The following is a 20,338-nucleotide window of genomic DNA, read 5'->3' as shown; positions in this document are numbered from 1 at the left end:
TGACTGCTTGTCACACCAAAGTTCATGGTACAAAATCAAAATCAGACTAACCTCTGAATACTTCTTCCTTCATCACGGCCCCTTTATTCCTTAGATAGATCATAACTCTCCCATCATGAATTACCCTGTTGTAATCAAGAGAGGGATTCCAACCTAGTACAGTTCGGGATTGACACGACACCTAATTTGATTAATGACAGAAAAGCTTTAATAACAATACCACAAATGAGCTATAAAACTAAATGACAGAAAAAGACTCCTTCTCAATATTCAGCAAATGAACCATCACAAAAGTCCTAGCATATGTTAACTGCAAGAGTCTCTCATCAATGCAGGCAGGAAGCGGTTTCCAGTCTTGTCATTCTTCACTGAGCGCGGATCCGTCACCCAGGAGAGATCAGCTGGGTGCAGGTACAATGTTGTAATGATTTCTCTCTCTCTCTCTCTCTAAGAGTGCACACTTTGCTGGCAACTCTGTTTCATTCTTGTACTGTTCAATACTACGGTTTCGAAGCATTCCTCCTTGATAGTTGGTCAATTAATGTCCCGACCAAGCAGGTAGGAAGGGATCATCACGCTACAATTGCGCTAACTGCTCAGATCCTGTTTTGGGTTGTCCAGGTGTGAAACTTGTTTTTACAAGTTTTTTGTTTTGTTTTTTTAATCAGTCCAGAGGTGAAACTTCAAACAAATGATGATGGGTCTTGATTGACTGAACAGGATACCTTGGGGCATTGATTACAGGATACTGTTTTAGGTAGTCGTTTTAACAGTGAGGTAGAATCCACAATAGTCTGCACTGGTGATGGTCTATGGAGACATCTGCAAAACCCCAGACAGAAACTGAATGCCTGTTCCAAGAAATATGCTTTGATCAAGGGAGGATTTGTCAACAAGGAAGTATAGCCATGCAGGGATATGCAGTTATTTATGAATGGTTTAGCATAATAAAACATTAGGTACATTTGCTACTAGCACAGGAGATTAGACCAATTGGGATTGCTTTATTTCTCATGGTTGCAGTCACGATTTTGTATTCTTATGCAAGATGCACTGTTATTTTAATTTGGTCACTTAAATTTCATGTGTAGGTCTCCAGCTAAGCTTTCACAGTCATCACACCCCAATGTATCTAGCTTTCTTCCTCACCTGTACCCCTGAGGTGTGAAAATATTAGTCATCTTCAGAAAATTTTCATGTAAAATTCTTTCCTAAAATCCAACTCCACATGTCCCTCTTAGAGCATTTAGGATTCTCCATAAGCTTGCCCTAGGCTTTCCACTCCACCACTGTGAACTCAACTCTTTCCATCATTCAGATCATTTTCTAACATCCCTTCAAAGCATCTGGTTATTTCTTTTTTCTTCTCTATGTGTCATTCCCCGCAGCTCCACAGACTTCTGTGAAGCAGCTCCCACTATCCTGAACATCTCAGCCCTGCTGTTCCTATCAACCCTTCACTAAATTGTGGAGAAGGTAGGGTGGGTTGGCACCTTACAGATGAACTCATTCTATATTGCATAAATAATATTCATCCGTTTCTGTCAGGTCAGAAGGAAGATACCTGAGCAGTTTTGCATTCAAACTGATTGCAGTCTGTTTTCATTCATCTGGGTATGGTGCTTTCCATGGTAGAGAGGTGGACTTTGTTTCATTTAGCCTGTAAGGACACTTTCACACATGCTCCGGAGGTGGGGAGGGGGTGCATTTTAATTACAGCAGCTCCGAGAGCCACTCTAATTAAAGCACAGGCATGTTTCGTGTATCAGCATCCTTGTGCTCAGTATGTGTCATAATTAAAATAAGTAGTTAGCCGTGTTAGCCTGAAGTCAAGCAGAAGGCAGGGTGCACCTTATAGACTAACTAAATTACAGATATATATAGTATAAGCTTGTGTGTGCTGGCGCTCACTTAATCAGATGCTGTGAAAGGATGTGTACAGAGCAGCGTACAAAATGGAGAGAATGCTTTGAATACAAAAGGCAGAAAGGGTGAGGGAGAAGAGGAAGGGGTACAGTGCTCAGAGAGGCAAGCAAGCAAAGAACCCATAGGAACAAAAGGGTTTTAAAAACTAATCCAGGTAATGGGCTAAGAATCCACAATCCCTTTTTAAAGCATACTTAACACAATCGAGTTTATGGACGATTTCTTGTTGGGCAATTCCCATTCAAGATGGTTTTTAAAGACTTTCTGCCTAAGAACAGCTACCCTGAGGTCAGCAGTGGAAGGTCCAGGGAGGTTAAAGTGCTCTGCTATGCCCTTTGGCAGGCCCCTCCCCTCTCCTTCCCTTCCCTTGTATTCAAATCATGGGGCATGTCATCACAAGATGCTTTACTGCACATTAGACTAATCTTGGTGGTAGGAGAATTAAAGGATTACTGGTACTCTGGGCAACAGCAAACACGACCTCATTAGGTTCACCATCCACTGTAAGACTGGGAAGTCAATCAGCAGAACAGAAGTCCTAGATTTCAGAAAGGCAGACTTTGGCAAACTCAGGAGGCTAGTCGGAGAGGCCCTCTGTGACCAGCGACTGGATGATTTGGGAATTCAGGAATGGTGGTGCTTCCTTAAGGAGACAATTCTCACTGCCCAAAAACAGGCAATGCAGACAAAAAGCGGGACATTATTCCAGTTCTGTATCTTTGGTTTGAATACGAAGTGTATAAAGAGACAAGCTCATAAAATAGTCTCTAGTCCCTTTCTCTAATCACAAAACAAGTAGTAAGGTCACTGAAACTTATGACCTGTGTCACATAGCATTCATTCCATAGGTTGCTACTATGTTTTCCCTTTTAGTTTTATGAGAATTAAATATAAGTAAAAACTGCAAAGAAACCCCTGTCCAAAAGTAATATGAAGAAAAGAATAGCAACCCCCCCCCCCATATCAATGGTCTCCGAACATAACTCCAACCTTAGAATCCACATGGTTTCTGATTGCCCAATTATTTTTTTCTTAGAATAGTGCTTTTATGCCATAGTCTGTTGGGACACTGTGACATTTCCATTGTGTAAAAGTCCAATACAACCTATTCAAGCTCTCTCTCATTTTCAACTTTTGCATTAATTTCAATGCTTATAGTAAAGGTAACACCACTTCTTGCTCAAGACCCATTAGTTTGTTCGGTGGGGAGAGGGGCTTGAAGCCGGAAGTAAACATTTTGTTTACATAAACCTCTGTGATTTTTTTTTTAGTCTTTAGATTTACAAAGCATTTCAACCAAGCAAAACAATGGTAGGAATTGGGCTGGATAAGCATTTTCCAATTATTTGTAAAAGATGAGAGTGAAGAACAATTTCCAGGTTTTTCCAGGGTTTTTTTTTTCCCAAGACCCACGGTCCTGCTACCCAGAGATTCTTGGGCTTAACCAAATATTCCCTTCCCTATCACTCAGCATTCAGCATCTAAGGGATTTAAGTCTACATGCATTACACTAATGAGTTCATCTTAAATCTTTCACCACCATGAAGGCATATCTTTTAGGAGGGGGAAAGAGTATGTAAAAATACACACGTATTTATAAAGAAAAAATCCACGTGCCTCCTTCTACCTGCCAAACCAACTGTACTCCCATCTACTTTCTCTCCTATTTTACTTAATACCAGGAAATGTAGCTTTTTCCACTGACAATTTAGCAGAAACAGAGCTAAGTAATTTAGTTGGAGCAGCCCGCAGACACAGATAGTTCAGAGAGGGCAAAACAGCCCTAAAGGACTGTGTGGCTTTCATCCTTGAGTTCATTCATTCCAAATGAGACAAAGCTAACTCCTTTTGATGTTTCTTTGTGCACTAATGTGCAACTGGGAAGCAACGGCTTCACGTGTAGCCCACTCTCTGCATTCATTAACGGTTCACAAGGTAGAGCCATCCTTCCTGATAGGTCTTTAGCACAGGCTAGCAGCCATAGGAGCTCTCTCTTTATGTGACACAGACACATCCCTAGGCAGGAAGAGGACTAAGGACTTGACATTGACATTTTAGAAACTAAGGACCCCTGCTTAGATTTTGCATATTCATGTCTGCTAAATGCCGGTAGGATCTTTCTTCCATCCAAGAGAAGAATTTAGCCTGAAAAACCCCAAACTTAATTGCGATCCTGGACATGAATCTCACCTCTATTGACAACTTCCTGTCTTGCTTTATAACCCACAGTGTTTAATCATTTCCATTCATAACAAAGATAATGTTATTGTCTTCTCATCCATGATGAAATAGAGCCCTAGGCTTTTATAAGTGCTCAGTCCTGCAGTCTCTCAAATCACACAATCCCAATGCAATCAGTAACAGTTTGGCACATAGAAACTTGAATAGGTTTCAGTGACTAACTCCCCATTTTCTCCCTTAGTATACCGTAGGTGTATAGGGGAATTAAAGAAAAAATCCTTGCACTGGAAGCTGGAACCAGGCAAACTCAGTCAGTTTAAGCGGTTGTGCCTCGCAAGGGGCTTCAAGAAATTCATTGAAAGTCATTAATCTTTCAGAAGAGCCCGGGTCACTTCTGGATTCCACATGTGTAAGCAATTGCTTGCCTGCCTACAAGGCAGCTGGCCCATTTCCCCAGCCGGGGAGGAGTCAGTGCATAGTTTTGCTCTTCGACATAAAACTTAGGCAAAAAGGCAAAAGCGAACTGTTCCACTACTCACTCTGGGCCACTGCTCCAAGATCTTTTCTTTCAGTCTCCTGCTTTCCAGTTGCCATTTTTACAGCAGTAATCCCCAAGTATTACAAGGATATATATAATTAAGGTGGACCCTAAATTAATGGGTGTTGTCTGGGTCTGGCTGCCCCCTGAACCTCTGGCCTTTACAAGATTAGGCTCCTGTTACCATATAGATACTCACTCAGCAGAATGCTAGAGGCTTTCCATGTTTCAGTTGGAGGGGGCAAGTTCTTTCAAATCATCTGTCTGCTTGACACTCAGCAAATGGGGGGCATACACAAAACCACAAAGAGAGAAGATGAATAAACTTTTCATGCAAGATGAAATCCTGGCACCTTTGAAGTCAGAGGGAAACTACCATTGATACCAATGAGACAAGGACTTCATTTGTGAAGTGAAACTCCTGAGTTCCACTCTGCTCAAATTATTTTCTCTGCTACATGAGCCATGCTTTATTAAAAAAAAAATTTTAAAAATCTGTGAACAAAATCTGTTGGGCAAGCCACCAAAAGTGACAGTCATTCTCATGCTGGCTTCCGATGTTATCCAACAGCTGGAAGATGGGCTCCTATGTGGAATGTCCTTTTGCCTGCTGGCAGGAAAGGATCTTGTCCTTGAAAACCATTTGGCTTTTATTTATTTATTTGTTTATTTTATTAAATCTGTCACTGAACTACTCAGGGATGCTTCAGAGGGTACATGTAACCTTTGTGCCTGTTGCTGCTGCCATCACGCATCCATCTTATAGCGATATTTAAAACTTCAGGCTCATCTGTCACAGTTCTGCTATCCTTTCAGGTGACTTCCAAAGAGCTGAAAGGTTGCAGTAGAAATGTGGAAGTGATACAGAGCGATGATCTTCTGTGCCTTGCCCAGCTCTTCTTCGCCTTAAGTTTTAATCTATTTTTCCCTCAAATCTGAAAAGGTAGAGAAAATTTTCCTGTGAAAAAATAAGCCCTTATATAACATGCTGCAACAGGTCTATGTCCTTACCCTCCAAGCTCCCACAGCACCCATTTAATTCAAGAGATCCATCGTTAACTGTGTACATCCTTGTCATTCTTGGGCACTATTGCTCACACCAATGAAAGAGAAGGGAGAAGACCTAAGCATGCAACTGTTATTCATGTCAGCAATTCTCCAACAAGTATCCTCTCGGACTTCAACAGAACTACTCATCTAGTGTAAAATTTACTCACTGCCAAGAATTGCTGGATTGGGCCATGTATACTTCTGCACAAGTCTCCATTCAGCAAAGCACTTAAGTACACTCCTAACTTGAAGCAGCTGAGTGACCTCAGCAAGTCAGTGGAATTGTTCCTGCTTAAGGTTGCACCCAGGCTTAAGCATTTGACTGATTCAGGAGCTGAGAGCAGGATCTTCTACTGTCAAAGCAGTGCCAATGAATTCAAAGGGAGCTGAACGAGGCCCCATGAGAGCATAGAACAAATAGCAAGACAGAATTAACTGACTTGGCACCTTAAATCGTTGTTTCCTACCAACTTGTATTAACATAGGTACTGGGGATGTTTTTGTTTGTTTGTTTTACCAAAAAACTGCAAACTTGCAACAAGGAAATATCCTTTTCCTAAGGGAGTGGGACTGTTAGGCTGTCGCTCTCTTTCATTTCACAGTGTGCATCAAGGTTCTTAGCACAATTACAGCTGCAAAATTCACCTTCCAGTGGTGGTTTGCACTGTTAGTCTTTCTACTCTGGAGCTGGAAAAAGAGAAAAGATGGACAGTGGCATACTGCCAGGTCTGTCCATGTTAGATCTGGATTCTAAATTGGCTTCTGTCTCTCATCAAAATTGGAATCAAAGTTAAGCGAGAGCTGAGGGAAAGTTTAACCACTGAGCATTACACAATGAATCCCAATGGGTATAAACTGGTACTGTGTTAAAATCCCCTAGGATCTAAATATAATATTTCTGGCACAAATCCAAACTCATTATTTTTAGTCTTAGATCACCAGAAGTTTAAATGGTATCTTGTAGGCCTATTACTTAACCAAACTTCAAATGAATTTGACCCTTTTGAGAAGCCCCATCTTCCAGTTATTGGGAACCAGGGACCTGTTTTGATCTTTGATCTAGAAAGGAATCAGCTTCTCACACATTTGAAGTGGGGGGCAGAGGGGAAGGGCTTATTTTCATTTTCTTGCCCTTGGCAGAAATTTTACTACAGCATAAAAGATTCGCTTTGGGCCAGGTCTCTCAGTTTTAAAGCATCACTTTGAAAGCAAAATTAGAGCAGACAGTGCAAGAGAGAGTTATGCCATGCCTTAATACAGGGGCAGGCAAAATATGGCCCACAGGCCAGATCCAACCCACCAAGCACTTTCACCCGGCCCATAGTGCCCACCAACAAATTGTGCCCCTCCCAGCCCTTCCACCCACAAGGGTGGGAGCAAGGCACCCACATGTACGCACACCCCAAAACATACCCTATTGCACCTCGCTCCAACCCTCGTGGGCAGAATGGCCCAGCCTCACCAGCACAGCTTCAAGGCAGGGCTGCTGCTGTCACTGCTGCAGCCCCTGGGGACCTGCTCCGCTACTCTGGTCTCCTGATGGCTCTGGGCAGAAGGTAAGGAAGTGGCATGGGTGGGGGTGGGGGCAAGACTGCAGCTGGGTGGGAGCATGAAGCGTGGGGCTGGGGCTGGTGGCAGTACAAATCCCATGCTCAGGGGGGTGGTGGCAGCAGAGCAGAGCTCGGGTGGGCAGCATGTGGGTGTGAAGGATGAGGGATGAGGGATGTGGGACCCCCCCCCCAAACTCCTCCCATGGTGCGCAGCCCTGGCAGGCTGTGGCACTGACAGCAACAGCATGCGGGGTGCTCAGTCACGGTGCTCGTGCCCAGCACAGGCGCCAGGCAGGGTGTGGCTCCAGACAGTGCTGTACATTGCAGCGAGGAGCACAACCTCGCTGAGCAGCCTCTATCACCAATGCTCCCCATGCACATGTGCAGCTCTCACACTCACCCAGCATGAAAGGGAAGCCCCAGGTGCTGGAGCCAACTGCCTTCCCCACTGGGGCTGCACGGCAGAGGAGGGAATCCCCAGGAGCTTTCCCCTGAGGGGCAGAGAAGGCATCTGGCTCCAGCACCTGGGGCTTCCCTCCAGTGCCTAGTGAGTGTGGGGAGTGATGCAGACTGCCTGGTCAGGGGCTGTGCCCCTCACCATGATGTGCAGGGCTGGCTGGAGCCCTGCCCCACTGGACACCAGCACCCTAAGCATCCTCACCTGGTGCTAGTGTCCCACTGGGGGGAGTGCAGGGGTCCCCCCACCCTACCTCACCATCCCTCACACCCTACAAACCCCATATACCCATACCCTGCCCCCATAACCCCCCCACATACCATATGCCCCCACACACACAGCCACACCCTACCATACATACACATACCACAATATTCAAGACTAAGAATTTATTTTGAGTTATTATGCAATCACCTCTATATACAGTACACAACAAATCATGACAAAATATTTTTGTAATAAAATTTAAATATGTTATAGTAGGTGTTTGACTTTTAATGATTTGGTTTTTTTCTGGTTCTAAAATAGCAGCCCCCCCCCCACCAAGTATTTCTGGAGGGGCAAGGGGAAGGACTTACGATGGTAAAGGTCAGGGCTTAGGGGTGGGGCAACTGTCAAAGGAGCAGAGCTACCTATGCAGCCCTTGACAACTCACCAAAACTCACTCCTGTCTTAGCAGATAAGCACATAGGACTACACAGTTCATGCTGGGTAATGCTGCTTTAAGGATCCATTTCTTTCACAGGTCAGAGCAAAGCCCATGCTATAATGGGGACAGTACATAACACGAATATAAAGCATGATGACTGGTGAATTAAAAATGCTTTTAGGTTGGATAGTGAACTTGAGCTGAGCTGGGAATCTGAATAGATATGCAGCAGGTTGCTATGACGTATGAATTATATCTCTCTCGGGCTATATAAGATGTGTTTATTGGCATAAGCTGGGGACCACTAAGTTTGCTACATCCCCTCATTTCTAGAATTCAGCACACAAAGAGCAATTGCAAAAGGGCCATATCTGCTTCACACTGGTGCTGCCAGGCCCCAAGCAAGGAGATGGGGGAGTTATGCTTACTCTTCTTTGAAATCAGCTTACCAGCTTCCCAACAAAAAAAAGGATTGAGAGCACAACAGATAGTAAAATTTGATCATGACTGAGTGCATGCAGTCATGCGTAGATGCATACAGACTGCCATGATGGAAAAGACTAGGGGTGTGTTAACAGCAGACCGATGCTAATCAGGTAAAAGGCATACAAACTATGCATACAGCAGTCACTTAATGCACCACTGAAATGTAGCCATCTCTGGAGATGAATGCTACAGCCAACTGAAGCTGTCACTTCCTATTATTTCATAAGTGAGTGCTCCCTTTTTGAGAAACATGCAAAGAATCACATTTTGGAACAGTGAACTGATAAATACTTTTAGCTTCCTGCAAGGTACTTGCATATATGCTTGATATTTCTATAGGCATGCACACATGGATGAACAATACTGCATCAACTGTGCCTATAGTAGCACAGCTAGCCATCACCTTGTGTTATGCCTCCTAGACTACTCATTTGTGCAGTTATATTAAAATTTGTTTCCTGGTCCTGCTTACCGTGAATGCCCTGGAGACAACTGAATTAGTGGGAAGGCAGGCTGTTGCCATACCCTAGTAGTTCAGGATGGAGTTGCCTGGTTGCAATTCCCCAGTGAGCTCTGTACATCTATCTGAGCTGATTGATTTTCAGCCAGTTTTCTGTGGGATGAGTTCAAATTCCCCAGCCTCAGGTATGAGGAAGTTTAATTCACTAAACTACACAGCAATCCATCCACAAGCCTTTCAGGAAATGCAGTGGTATGAAAATGAAGACTCGATGCTTTGCTTGCTAAATTTACTTTTGTGGATACCTGTTGCCCATAAACCATAAAGATGCATGGGCTACCCTAGGGGCAGGACATACAACAGAGTTAGTAAGAAACCGGAGGGGATGGGAAACAAAGACCAAGGAATGAATGAAGAAAGATGGAGAAGAAAGGAAAAGAGATGAAGACAAAGTAGTGGCGTGCAGTGCAGAGATGCCTGATGACTATGGGGTAACCAGCATGTTTTGGGATCTTGTTCAAGCAACTGGTCTCAAAACTGGCCTGTTCATAAGGAATGCCAGCTCTGAACCATAACACAAAAAACATGTAAGACTATACCAAACATTTTTAGGTTCATGGCATCTTTTGCAAAGACCTTTTATTCAGTGTTCTGTGATACTTCTTGTTTAATTGCCCTGGGTTAATCAGATGTCACCTGCTCTGCAAGAATGTGCAATCAAGAGAATTATAGTACAAGATTCACCATAGCTTCAAATGGACCCTCGATATTTGGTATCCAGAATGATTTAACAAACTATAGTTAATGGAAATGTGCAGGGCTTAGGGTTCATCTAATGTGTAAATGTTCACCCAGAACTAGAGCTTGGGGGAGAAATTACCATCACTTTTGAGAGCACGTACAATAAATACTGACATTGTCATCCTTAAATAGCTTCTGTCAGAGACACAGCAGCATCATGCAAGCTCTGGAAACAAACACCGATCTATAGACTTTGAAAACAAGCTTAATACCCTTCGAGAGTAGACAGGACCTCAGTTCTTAAAGAGCCCGTGGGGCTTCTTCTAATATGAAGACATTTGCCTATGACCCTGGATCAATATTTCCCTTCTTCCCACTGTCAGACAGCATCTTCTGCATGCAATGTCAAATAACTTCATTCCTAAGACCTTTCCCTTCTGAAAACTATACTAGGTCCAGCAAGGGTAAGTGCTAACAAAAGGAGCGGGCAAGGGACTTCAGTTCATGGAAAGGGAAAAGAGAAAGACAGTAAAGCCAACGGGACTTCAGTTCATGGAAAGGGAAAAGAGATAGAAAGTAAAGCCACCCTGCCTCTTGCACCCTGGCACTGGGTCACAAGGCCACAGTTTTTCCACTTCTGTGAGGCACCTAGATAGAGCCACACCAGCACCTCTCAGTAGACAAAGTAGAAAAAAGTTGCATGGCCACAGAAAGGCGACTTCAGGCTGTACAGACAGTGGTGGAACTATGCCACATCGTCTTCATAAACCAAGGAGCCTGTCTCACGCGGTCAGAGCTATTAATGTAGCGTGCTGTACATTTCTGCAAAGAAGCAGTGCACGGGGAACAAGAGATGTGTGAAGTGAGTGGGAATTAGAATGTGTTGGGAAGAAAGAAAGCAAAAGGGGCCGCATCATGACAGGCTACAAGAAAGGTAGTAAGATTTAGAGCTAAGGAATGACTCAGTGCGGAGACAGGAAAAGCAGAAATCTCTTCATTCTTATGCAGCACATTTAAACGTCCAGTTTGTGAACTGAACCACCTGACCTGTGGAGAGCATCTGATCTGTGATCTGTCTTTTATATTTTTGAGTGCTAAATATCAAAACTCCCACCTCAGACATAGCTTTTTAAAGAAGATCTGAGCTCTCTCTGTGTATCAGGTTGTAACTTGCCATAAGGGTTATAAAAAAAGTAAGTTTATAATTGCCACAGGCCAGAACCTAGTTGAAAATTGCCTACAGAAAATGCTGGTCCTACTGACCTGAACTGTCCCATGGGAACGTATTGATTCCACTGAAGCAATGAGCACTTAATCTACCTGCCGGCCCTCCTGTCAGCTCACGTGGCTCCTTATGTTCACTGGTTCTGCCACAGTCTGTCTATTGAGGCTCAGCTCTCGGGCTCTACAAGCAGTCACCTCCCAGAATTCCTGGCAGCTAGGAGAAATCTTGGGGGTCTCAAGAAACGTATTTTACTTTGGAAATAGCAAAATGTTCTTATGCAATAGAAACTTCTTGGTGCTTCCAAAATGCAGTGGTATGGGATTGCAGTTATGCGACGAGCTTGAATTCAGGGCTTTTGTTCTCTTTCAGGGAGGAAAAAGCTCAAGTCTAAAAATTCTAAATTTTCTCCATGGTGGAGAGTCTGTTCCCTGGCTAATTCTATAAGCAGCTCTAAACACATAGGAACATTGCTTTCAGGGGCTCCCATTTCCAAAATCAGCTGCCTACATGACATATTCCAAGTACAACTGCTCACTAGGGGTATGCGAAGACCCTATTCAATTCAATTTGGATTTGGCCCAAATCAGGGACAGTGTTTCGATTCATTGATTTGGATCACTGTCCCTGATTCGATTCGGCCAAATCCGAATCTGAAGATTCAATGTTGATTCAGAGAATCAGCGATTCAGCCATAGACACAGCTTTAAATATTTTTTCTACATACCTTGAAGCAGGTGGCTTGTGAATGCTGCAATGCTGGGGTGCGTGGAGCATCCCACAGGAGTGCGGGGTAGCGGGGGAGGGCCTCCACATGCTTGGCAGCAAAACCAGAAGTGGACCAGAAGTACTTCCGGTCCACTTCTGTGTCTGCCAGGGAACTCACTGCCCCCCCCCCGCCTCAGTGACTCCCCACCCCGGCTTGGGGACCCTGGGTGCCCCCCCAACCCAGGAGGCACCAGTCACCAAGCTGGGGGTGTGCGGGGGAGGGCCTCTGCACACTCCCTGAAAGACCCACAAGTGGACCAGAAGTGCTTCTGGTCCACTTCTGGGTCTGCTGCCAAGCGCACTGGTGAGCCCCCCGCACTCCTCTGGGATGCTTCATCTGCCCCAGCATCGCAGCATTCACAAGCCACCTGCTACCTAGAGGTATGTAGAAAAAACATTTAAAGCTGTGTCTATGTCCAAATCGCTGAATCTTTCTGCATCTCTCTGAATCAATTCAGAGGGTTCTGATTCAATTCGGAGAGATTAAAGGGTCCTCCGATTTGATTCAGAGATTCGGCCACCGAATAGGACCAAATCTCCACCGAATCAAAATCAGGGATCGAAGCTTCACACAGCCCTACTGCTCACATCAGCACTTAGGTAACAGCTATTCTAAAGCTAGGGACAGAAATTACACATACACTAGTATAAGTGATTGGAAACTGTTTCAAATCCGTAACACAACAGAAATTCAGTACACATAAACCACTTCCAAAATGGTCAAAACCAGTTTAAGATAAACCTGGATGGATGTAGCATCAGACTTCATTGATTTAAGTTAAATTGGTTTATTGAACTTCTGTCCCAGATCCCTTCCAGATTTAAGTTAGTTCACAGTCCCCCAGCATCCCAAAATGTTTTGCACCTCCCCAGCAACACCCTCCCCCTCGTAAGGTGGATGGGCTAGCTTTGGCTCAAGCTGTCTACTCCAGCTAAGCAGGGAAGCACGCTCTAGCACCCCACCCAGCTTCTGGCCTGGACCAGAAATGTGGCTGCATTTCTGGAATCAAAAGTGAATGCCTGTTCACTTGCTTATTGGTTCAATCTATGCAGCTTAGACTGACCTGCAACGACTGATTTGATTCAGCCTCGGGCTTTTTGATTGTACTAAGCCTAAGTGTTCAGGATGGAATTTGGGTCTCCCACATTATTAGCTAAAACATTTTTCTTTTAATTACTCACCTATATGTTACTCAAACTTTCTATCTACCTTAGAGTTCTATATGGCTCACATCATCTTCTGAGCTCATTCCTCTTAAGATCCAAGGCAATAGTTAATTCCCTAATGGATTTCCTGACATCTCTGGCACATCTCCTTTTTGGAGTTGAAGCTCTGTTTGGGGTTGTTATTTTGAATATATTTTAATTTCCACCTTTGTGAAGCTATAAAGCAACACAGTTTTTCTGCTTGGAGACTACTCCATTGGTGCTCTTTTATCACTCAGTACATTCTTTCTTTGGAGCTATTGCTTATAGAAATGTTACAACCAAGCTGTATGGAAAATGGGTTTCCAGCACATTTATTTTCTTTGGAAGGGTATAAAACCCCAATGACTAATACTAATTCAAGACAGACTGCAGCAAAGCACTGGTGAGATAAAAATGCTACTCCCTGAAACAAGCAATAAACGCATTGTAAGCATCAAGCCTCTTTTTAAAGGAGTATAAATTAAGGGTGTATAAATTACATTGTTCACATGATCAGGCCCCTGAAAGTGCTCTACAACTGTGACTTAATATGCATGCATGGCTGCAAAGCACTTTTAAAATGGCCAATTGCACAAAAAATTAGCCCTGGACAAATGAGGTAACAGATGAAGGCGCTATAAAATAGAGCACCTTAGGGAACGTGTGATCCCACCAGGGTTAAATTTTCCCACCTTGCAGGGCTGTCAGCAGGGGAAGGAGAAGCCATCGCAGCTGCCAGCTGCTTTGAATGGTTACAGCTAAGGGGGGGTGGGGGGTGCATGGTGGAACGGTGCCACCCTGCCTTGCAGGCCCAGCCCAGCTCACCCCAGTACTGCAGCCAGAGTAGCTGGGAAGGACCGCAAGGCAAGGGGGGCTCCGATCTACCTCCACCCCTCTCCAGCTCTGGCCATTCAAAGCAGCCAGCCACTCTGTATTGCTGCTCCCCCTCTCCCTCCTTCCCCCACTGACAGCCCCAGAGCTGGGAGGGAGGGACAGGGCTGGGGAGAGGGCTGGCTCAGAAACTTCCTCAGAGGCCAACCCAGGTAAGCTCCAGCCCCCCAGTTTTCTCCCCAGCCAATCCAACAGGTGAACATCTGTTGGGTTGAGGGGGAGGCTCTACCTCATGGTACTTTATGTAAAGCAGCATGAGTTAGAGCAGGGCCCTAAACATCTATAGGCACCCTTAAATACAAGACTAACTTTGGATCTAGTTACAGTTTTTAACTGGTAATGGAAGAGCCACAGAATGATATTTTCTTTACCTATTAGCCAGCTGCAATGCACATTAGAAAACTCCACTACTTCCTAGCCTATGGGCACACCATCACAGAGGCTGAGAAGCGTCCATCCCACAGACTACAAGGCATGAAGCAGATTTATAACAGAAGCAGTGGGGAGCAAGAGGAACAGTGAATGGAAGCAGGGAAAGCAGGAGAGTAATATCAGCATCACCAGGAAACAGATATTGGAAATTTTAATGCCATTCCATCACAACAAGAGCAAGATTCAAATGCAAATCAGTAAGGGGAGGATTTCGGCTCTGTATTTGCTCTGCAAGCAAAGTGTGCAAGAGTTGGAACTGGCACCTCAGTTGACCAGACACAACTGAAAGACTTACTCCCACCAGCTGGCACTCAAATCATCTTCATTTCATTGCACTTGTGCTAATCACCTGCCTGCCACAGTGACCTTTTATGCTGAATTTCCTGTCTTATCTCACATACTAAACAATGTTGGTTCAGGGGAGCAATCTGATGGAAGACCTCTCTAGGACATACTCAAGTGATAGAAAAAACACCCACCCCAGCACCCATCACTCTGATCTTCACCAGCGCTCCTCGTTTATAAGGCTCCAAGTGATAAAAATGTGTTCTCTCTACTTCCTCTGAAAAATAATGCCAACACCTCAGTCCTGCTCTGTCCAAAACACTGATGACACTGCAAAACATCGATGCATTTCAACGTTTGATAACGTTTGCAGGCGTTGAGAAAACAATCACATCAGTCTGCAATAACTGACAGCAACTGGCTTTAAGAGGATAGCAGAGACATGGGAAATACCATACCTGATCAGACCACGAGCCCATCTATCTCAAAATTCTGTCCCCAGTAGTAGCAGCCTAAACTTTGGAAGATGGACGAGATCCTGATATAGGGATAAATGGGAAAGTTTCCTCATACCCTGCACTAATTTGAGGTTGATTTATGGCCTGAGGGCTTATATCCCCTCAAACACTCATGCAGATGGTGATTAAAGAACCCTGCAGGTTCTTGTTATTGATATAAATGCCTAATCTTTTTTGTTTTGCATCCTGCAACATGTGACATTTGGTAACATGGTCCACAGGATGACAGCAGATATGCAATTAAAGAGGATGCATGATGTCAGCCAGACATTAAATAAAAGGTCTCCATTCCCTAATCTAGATCCAAAGATCTGTTCAAGTCCAGGTGATGGTTGAGAAATCCACCCTGCTATCCACTCCCACCACAAAAATAAGCTGCAGGCTCTATTTTTACTCTTGTCCAGCTGAAGTTAGCATTGATGGCATCATTCTTTTTGCTGCTCTTCCTGCATTTCCTCTTCATTATCTATGCTCACCTATCACTACCACTTGCTGATAAGACTTCATGTTTCATTCATACCCAAGGAGATTACTTGGGGTGCCATGTGGCCATCACTAGTCATTCTACTAATTATCATAAATTTTTATTGTAACTTTACGTCCCTCTCCATTTAAGATATTTATCCCCTACTTTCTCTTCATATACTTAAACTGGAACAATTTAGGTCAAGTATACAACATATAGAGAGACACACAGACTGTAAGGTTTATTTACGGAAGTCCGGGTGAGGGTGATCCCCTGCCCTCCATTAACGTTGACTTTGTGAAGGAACATCTTGAGAAGCTGGATACCTTCAAGTCAGCTGGCCCTGACAATCTTCACCCCAGGGTACTCAAGGAGCTGGCGAGCATCATAGCCCAGCCTCTAGCACGGATCTTTGAAAACTCTTGGCGCTCTGGTGTAGTGCCTGAAGACTGGAAGAAGACCAATGTGGTGCCTATCTTCAAGAAAGGGAGGAAAGTGGATCAGGCTAACTATAGGCCCATTAGCTTGACTTCTATCCCGGGGAAGATCTTAGAAAAGTTTATTAAAGAGGCCATCCTTAATGGACTGGCCGACACCAACATCTTAAGGGATAGCAAGCATGGGTTTGTTGCGGGTAGGTCTTGCTTGACCAATCTCATTTCCTTCTACGACTAGGTGACCTATCACCTGGACAAGGGAGAAGAGATTGATGTCATATATCTTGACTTCAAAAACACCTTCAATCTGGTTTCCCATGATCCCCTCTTGGAGAAACTGGCCAATTGTCGCCTGGGGTCCTCCACGATCCACTGGCTGGAAAATTGGCTCCGGGGTCAGACCCAGAGGGTAGTAATTGATGGAAGTCACTCATCGTGGTGTCCTGTGACCAGTGGGGTCCCCCAAGGCTCTGTCCTTGGACCCATACTGTTCAACATCTTCATTAATGATGTGGACACTGGAGTCAGAAGCGGACTGGCCAAGTTCGCCGATGACACCAAACTTTGGGGAAAAGCATCCACACCAGAAGACAGGCAGGTTATCCAGGCTGACCTGGACAGGCTCAGCAAGTGGGCGGACGAGAATCTGATGGTGTTCAACGCCGATAAATGCAAGGTTCTCCACCTTGGGAAAAAAAAACCCGCAGCATCCTTATAGGCTCGGCAGTGCTATGTTGGCTAGCACTATGGAAGAAAGAGACTTGGGGTGCTTCCAGTTTTGGGCTCCACAATTCAAACAGGATGTGGAGAAGCTTGAGAGAGTCCAGAGAAGAGCCACGCGCATGATCAGAGGTCAGGGAAGCAGACCCTACGATGACAGGCTGAGAGCCCTGGGGCTCTTTAGCCTGGAAAAGCGCAGGCTCAGGGGTGATCTGATGGCCACCTACAAGTTTATCAGGGGTGACAACCAGTATCTGGGGGAACGTTTGTTCACCAGAGCGCCCCAAGGGATGACGACTAGGTCGAATGGTCATAAACTACTACAAGACCGTTTCAGGCTAGACATAAGGAAGAATTTCTGTACTGTCCGAGCCCCCAAGGTCTGGAATAGCCTGCCATCGGAGGTGGTTCAAGCACCTACATTGAACACCTTCAAGATGAAACTGGATGCTTATCTTGCTGGGATCCTATGACCCCAGCTGACTTCCTGCCCTTTGGGCAGGGGGCTGGACTCGATGATCTTCCAAGGGCCCTTCCAGCCCTAATGTCTATGAAATCTATGAAATAATGCAAGCAAACCTGACCTCATCTGGTCCTGCTGCTATGCAAATAAGCAAAAATAAATAATAAAGGATGCAAAAATTAAGTTAATCTTGCAGATTTTGATGTTTTGTATCGAGATTCCCAACCTTTTTTAGGCTCAAGCCACTACTGGGTAGACCCGAGAGACAGCTTAGAAAATGCTACCTCCTACTTTTCACTCTTATTTTACCTACATAAAAATAATAGAGCAGTTTTTCTGCTGCAAAAAAACCCAGAAAGAGCTAAAATCCATAGCATCCTTATAGCTGTGTATTTCTATTTGAAATATCCGGGTTTATCTTATCATGTTTGTAAACTTAACAGGGTTAACATTGTGTGGCATCCCACAGCACCTTCAAAAGGATCTCAAGGCACCCTAAGGTACCATGGCACCCCTGCTGACAATCTCTATTCTATGCCATCAACTTACTAAGACCACATACAAGAGTTATGTGCCAACGAGAAGCATTGCTGCTCTCCTGGTAGAAATTGCCCGGAAGCATGCCCAAACCAGGAACAGTGGTCCCCAACCTTTTTATGGTGAAGATTACCCCTGCCCCGCTTCCTGGACAAACCATCCGGGCTCTGACTCTACTTACCCAGCCCAGGCCTGGCAGCAGGGGGCATGGCTCAGCCCAGCCACGTGCATCCTGCCGCTCCCAAAAGTGGAGCCTCTGATGAACTGAGATCGACTGGTTGGTGACCACTGATCTAGCCAATCTCCCTCGCAAGAGCTTGCGTCTTGCAAGAACTGAGAACTCCTGAGACCTGATGAACTTTGGTCTGGGAAGGGTGAGGGGGCAAGGAAGGATCAAGGTAGATGCACTGCCAGAGTTGCAGCCCCGCTTTGGTTATGTGCCACATGTATAGTGAGCTCTGAGAGCTCAGCAGCACGTCAGCAACGCTCCTGCTGGGAGCTCCACATGTTCTGTGAGCTGCTCCATGAGCTCATCTGCTGATCAGCACCATTTCTACCCGGAGCCAGGGGACAAACACTGATGCTGTTGGCTCTTCCCCCTTCCTCTTCCTCCCCTCCTCCCACCCAAATCAGCAGCAGGAAAAAGAGAGAAGCAGCTGGTAGGGACAAACAGTCCCTGCTTTCACCAGCTCCAGATCTCCACCTCTCAACCCCTCCTTTCCCCTGCTGCTCGTCACAACCCAAAGGTGTGATTTGATGTGTGTGCGCTTCAGCACTGCTAAATTGTTCCCGCTAAATTGCAATTTCTTTGCACGGTGGAGTTTTCTGCTGCAAAAGAGAACCCCGGTGCAAGGGAATTCCCGCCAATTAGTAGCTTTCTTTGCAGGGTGCATTTCTTTGTTGCAGCACAGAGATGCACGTTGCAAAGAATTCCCGCCATTTGTATGCTAATTCGAGCCCCAATATTGGTTCACGTGAAATTATGCACACGTGGCGGCTAGTGATTGGCTTGCTAGCCGTATAAAAAGCTTGTGTGGTTTTCACCCAAGTTGGAGGACTCCACGACTACCAGGAGGAGGAGACTTCACGCTGTGTGAAGATCTCTAAGCGCTGCGGAGCCTATTGAACCCAGCGTGTATCTTAAGCAGGCAACAGAGGTCTGATCAGCCTCTAGCCACTCCCCGTCACCGATAGATTCCTAGACGTATCCCTTCCTGCACGCAAAGGAACTGGACCCACGAAGCCTAGCAAACTTCGAGTGAGTGAGTGAGCAGAAGGACCCACGGAGCCTAGCAAACTTCGTGTGAGTTTATTCAGAGCTCTTTTCGGACGAGTACTTTCTTCGGTTGGCACGACAGGCTCGCGGTTTAGAGCCTCCAACCAGATGGGCTAGAAGAGTGTTCACAGGAGGAACTCTAGTCCGCCTCTTATCTTTCCTATCTGTAACCGCAACTCAAGCAAGTTTTCCTGCCTGCACCGCAACCATCTTTGGTGTAAGTAAAATAATCTTTAAATTAACCGCTAAGTGTCCGTGCCTAATTCTAGCTCGTCGCCCGTTTTCTCCGACCCCGCGTGCCCGGGCTGCTGGCCACAGCCCGCGTGCGCAAAAAAGGCTGCGGATCGCTCCCGGCTGAGACACTGCTGAATGTGTTGTGGGAAGAACTCACTGGCAACCAGGATCACAGCAAGGGACTGTAGCCACAACCCACCTCCCTCCCTCCCCCAGTCCTCCCTGACGGTGTGGTTCATGCACAACAAGCTCTCTGCATGACACTGCTGAAGGGGGTGTGCACACCCTCCCACTGTCATGGGCCTGGATCCACATGATAGGGGGCCATATCCCCACAGATTGAGCTGCCACTGTCCCCTTCCCCTTCCTTTACTAAGACTGGAGGACCCTAGTGTGCAAAAGGTGCAGGGAGCATTGCCCTCCTACTCCCTCCCCACCAGAATCCTTTACATAAAAGGTTCAAAATAAAGTGGCTTGGAGCAAACCAGAGGCAGGAATAAGATGGGCAGTACTTGGATAGACATTGAAAGAGAGGCTAAGAAAAAAGAGCATCACTTGAATAACCCACGTGTGCTTAATGACTTTGCGTGAAGTAGTAAATGTACCAGTGGTGGGTCAAACATTTTAGGCTCTGATCAAGTAGAGTTAGTTGAAATAAGGTGGTGAGGGGGGATGAGGTAGTTGCTAGCCCAAGTTAAACCTAAGAGGGAGAGAGAGAAAGCATGAGAATTGATCTTGACAATATGGGTAGATTTTTTCTCTATTACGAGGCTTTTGGTGCAAATTGAAAGTGTCTTGTGATTTTCATACCAAGGGTTGAATAGCATCACAAACAAACCTATCAAGTGAAATGCCTGAAATAA

General features: G+C 45.3%; 1 long non-coding RNA gene across 1 annotated transcript in view; it reads right to left on the bottom strand.

Annotated features, from left to right (window-relative positions):
• Positions 1-204: 204 nt before the first annotated feature.
• Positions 205-20,338, bottom strand: part of LOC102376710 — a 95,004-nt gene continuing 74,870 nt past the window's right edge. Inside the window, exons 3-4 of the long non-coding RNA XR_324386.2 lie at positions 4,647-5,580; positions 205-822 (exon numbers count right to left, since the gene is read on the bottom strand). This is a non-coding gene — a long non-coding RNA (uncharacterized LOC102376710). The remainder of the gene's footprint in view (positions 823-4,646; positions 5,581-20,338) is intronic.

Source organism: Alligator sinensis, unplaced genomic scaffold (genome assembly GCF_000455745.1).
Source record: "Alligator sinensis unplaced genomic scaffold, ASM45574v1 scaffold135_1, whole genome shotgun sequence".
NCBI lineage: Eukaryota > Metazoa > Chordata > Crocodylia > Alligatoridae > Alligator > Alligator sinensis.
Note: the sequence above shows the minus strand (reverse complement) of the source record. Positions and strands in the feature narration are given on the sequence as shown.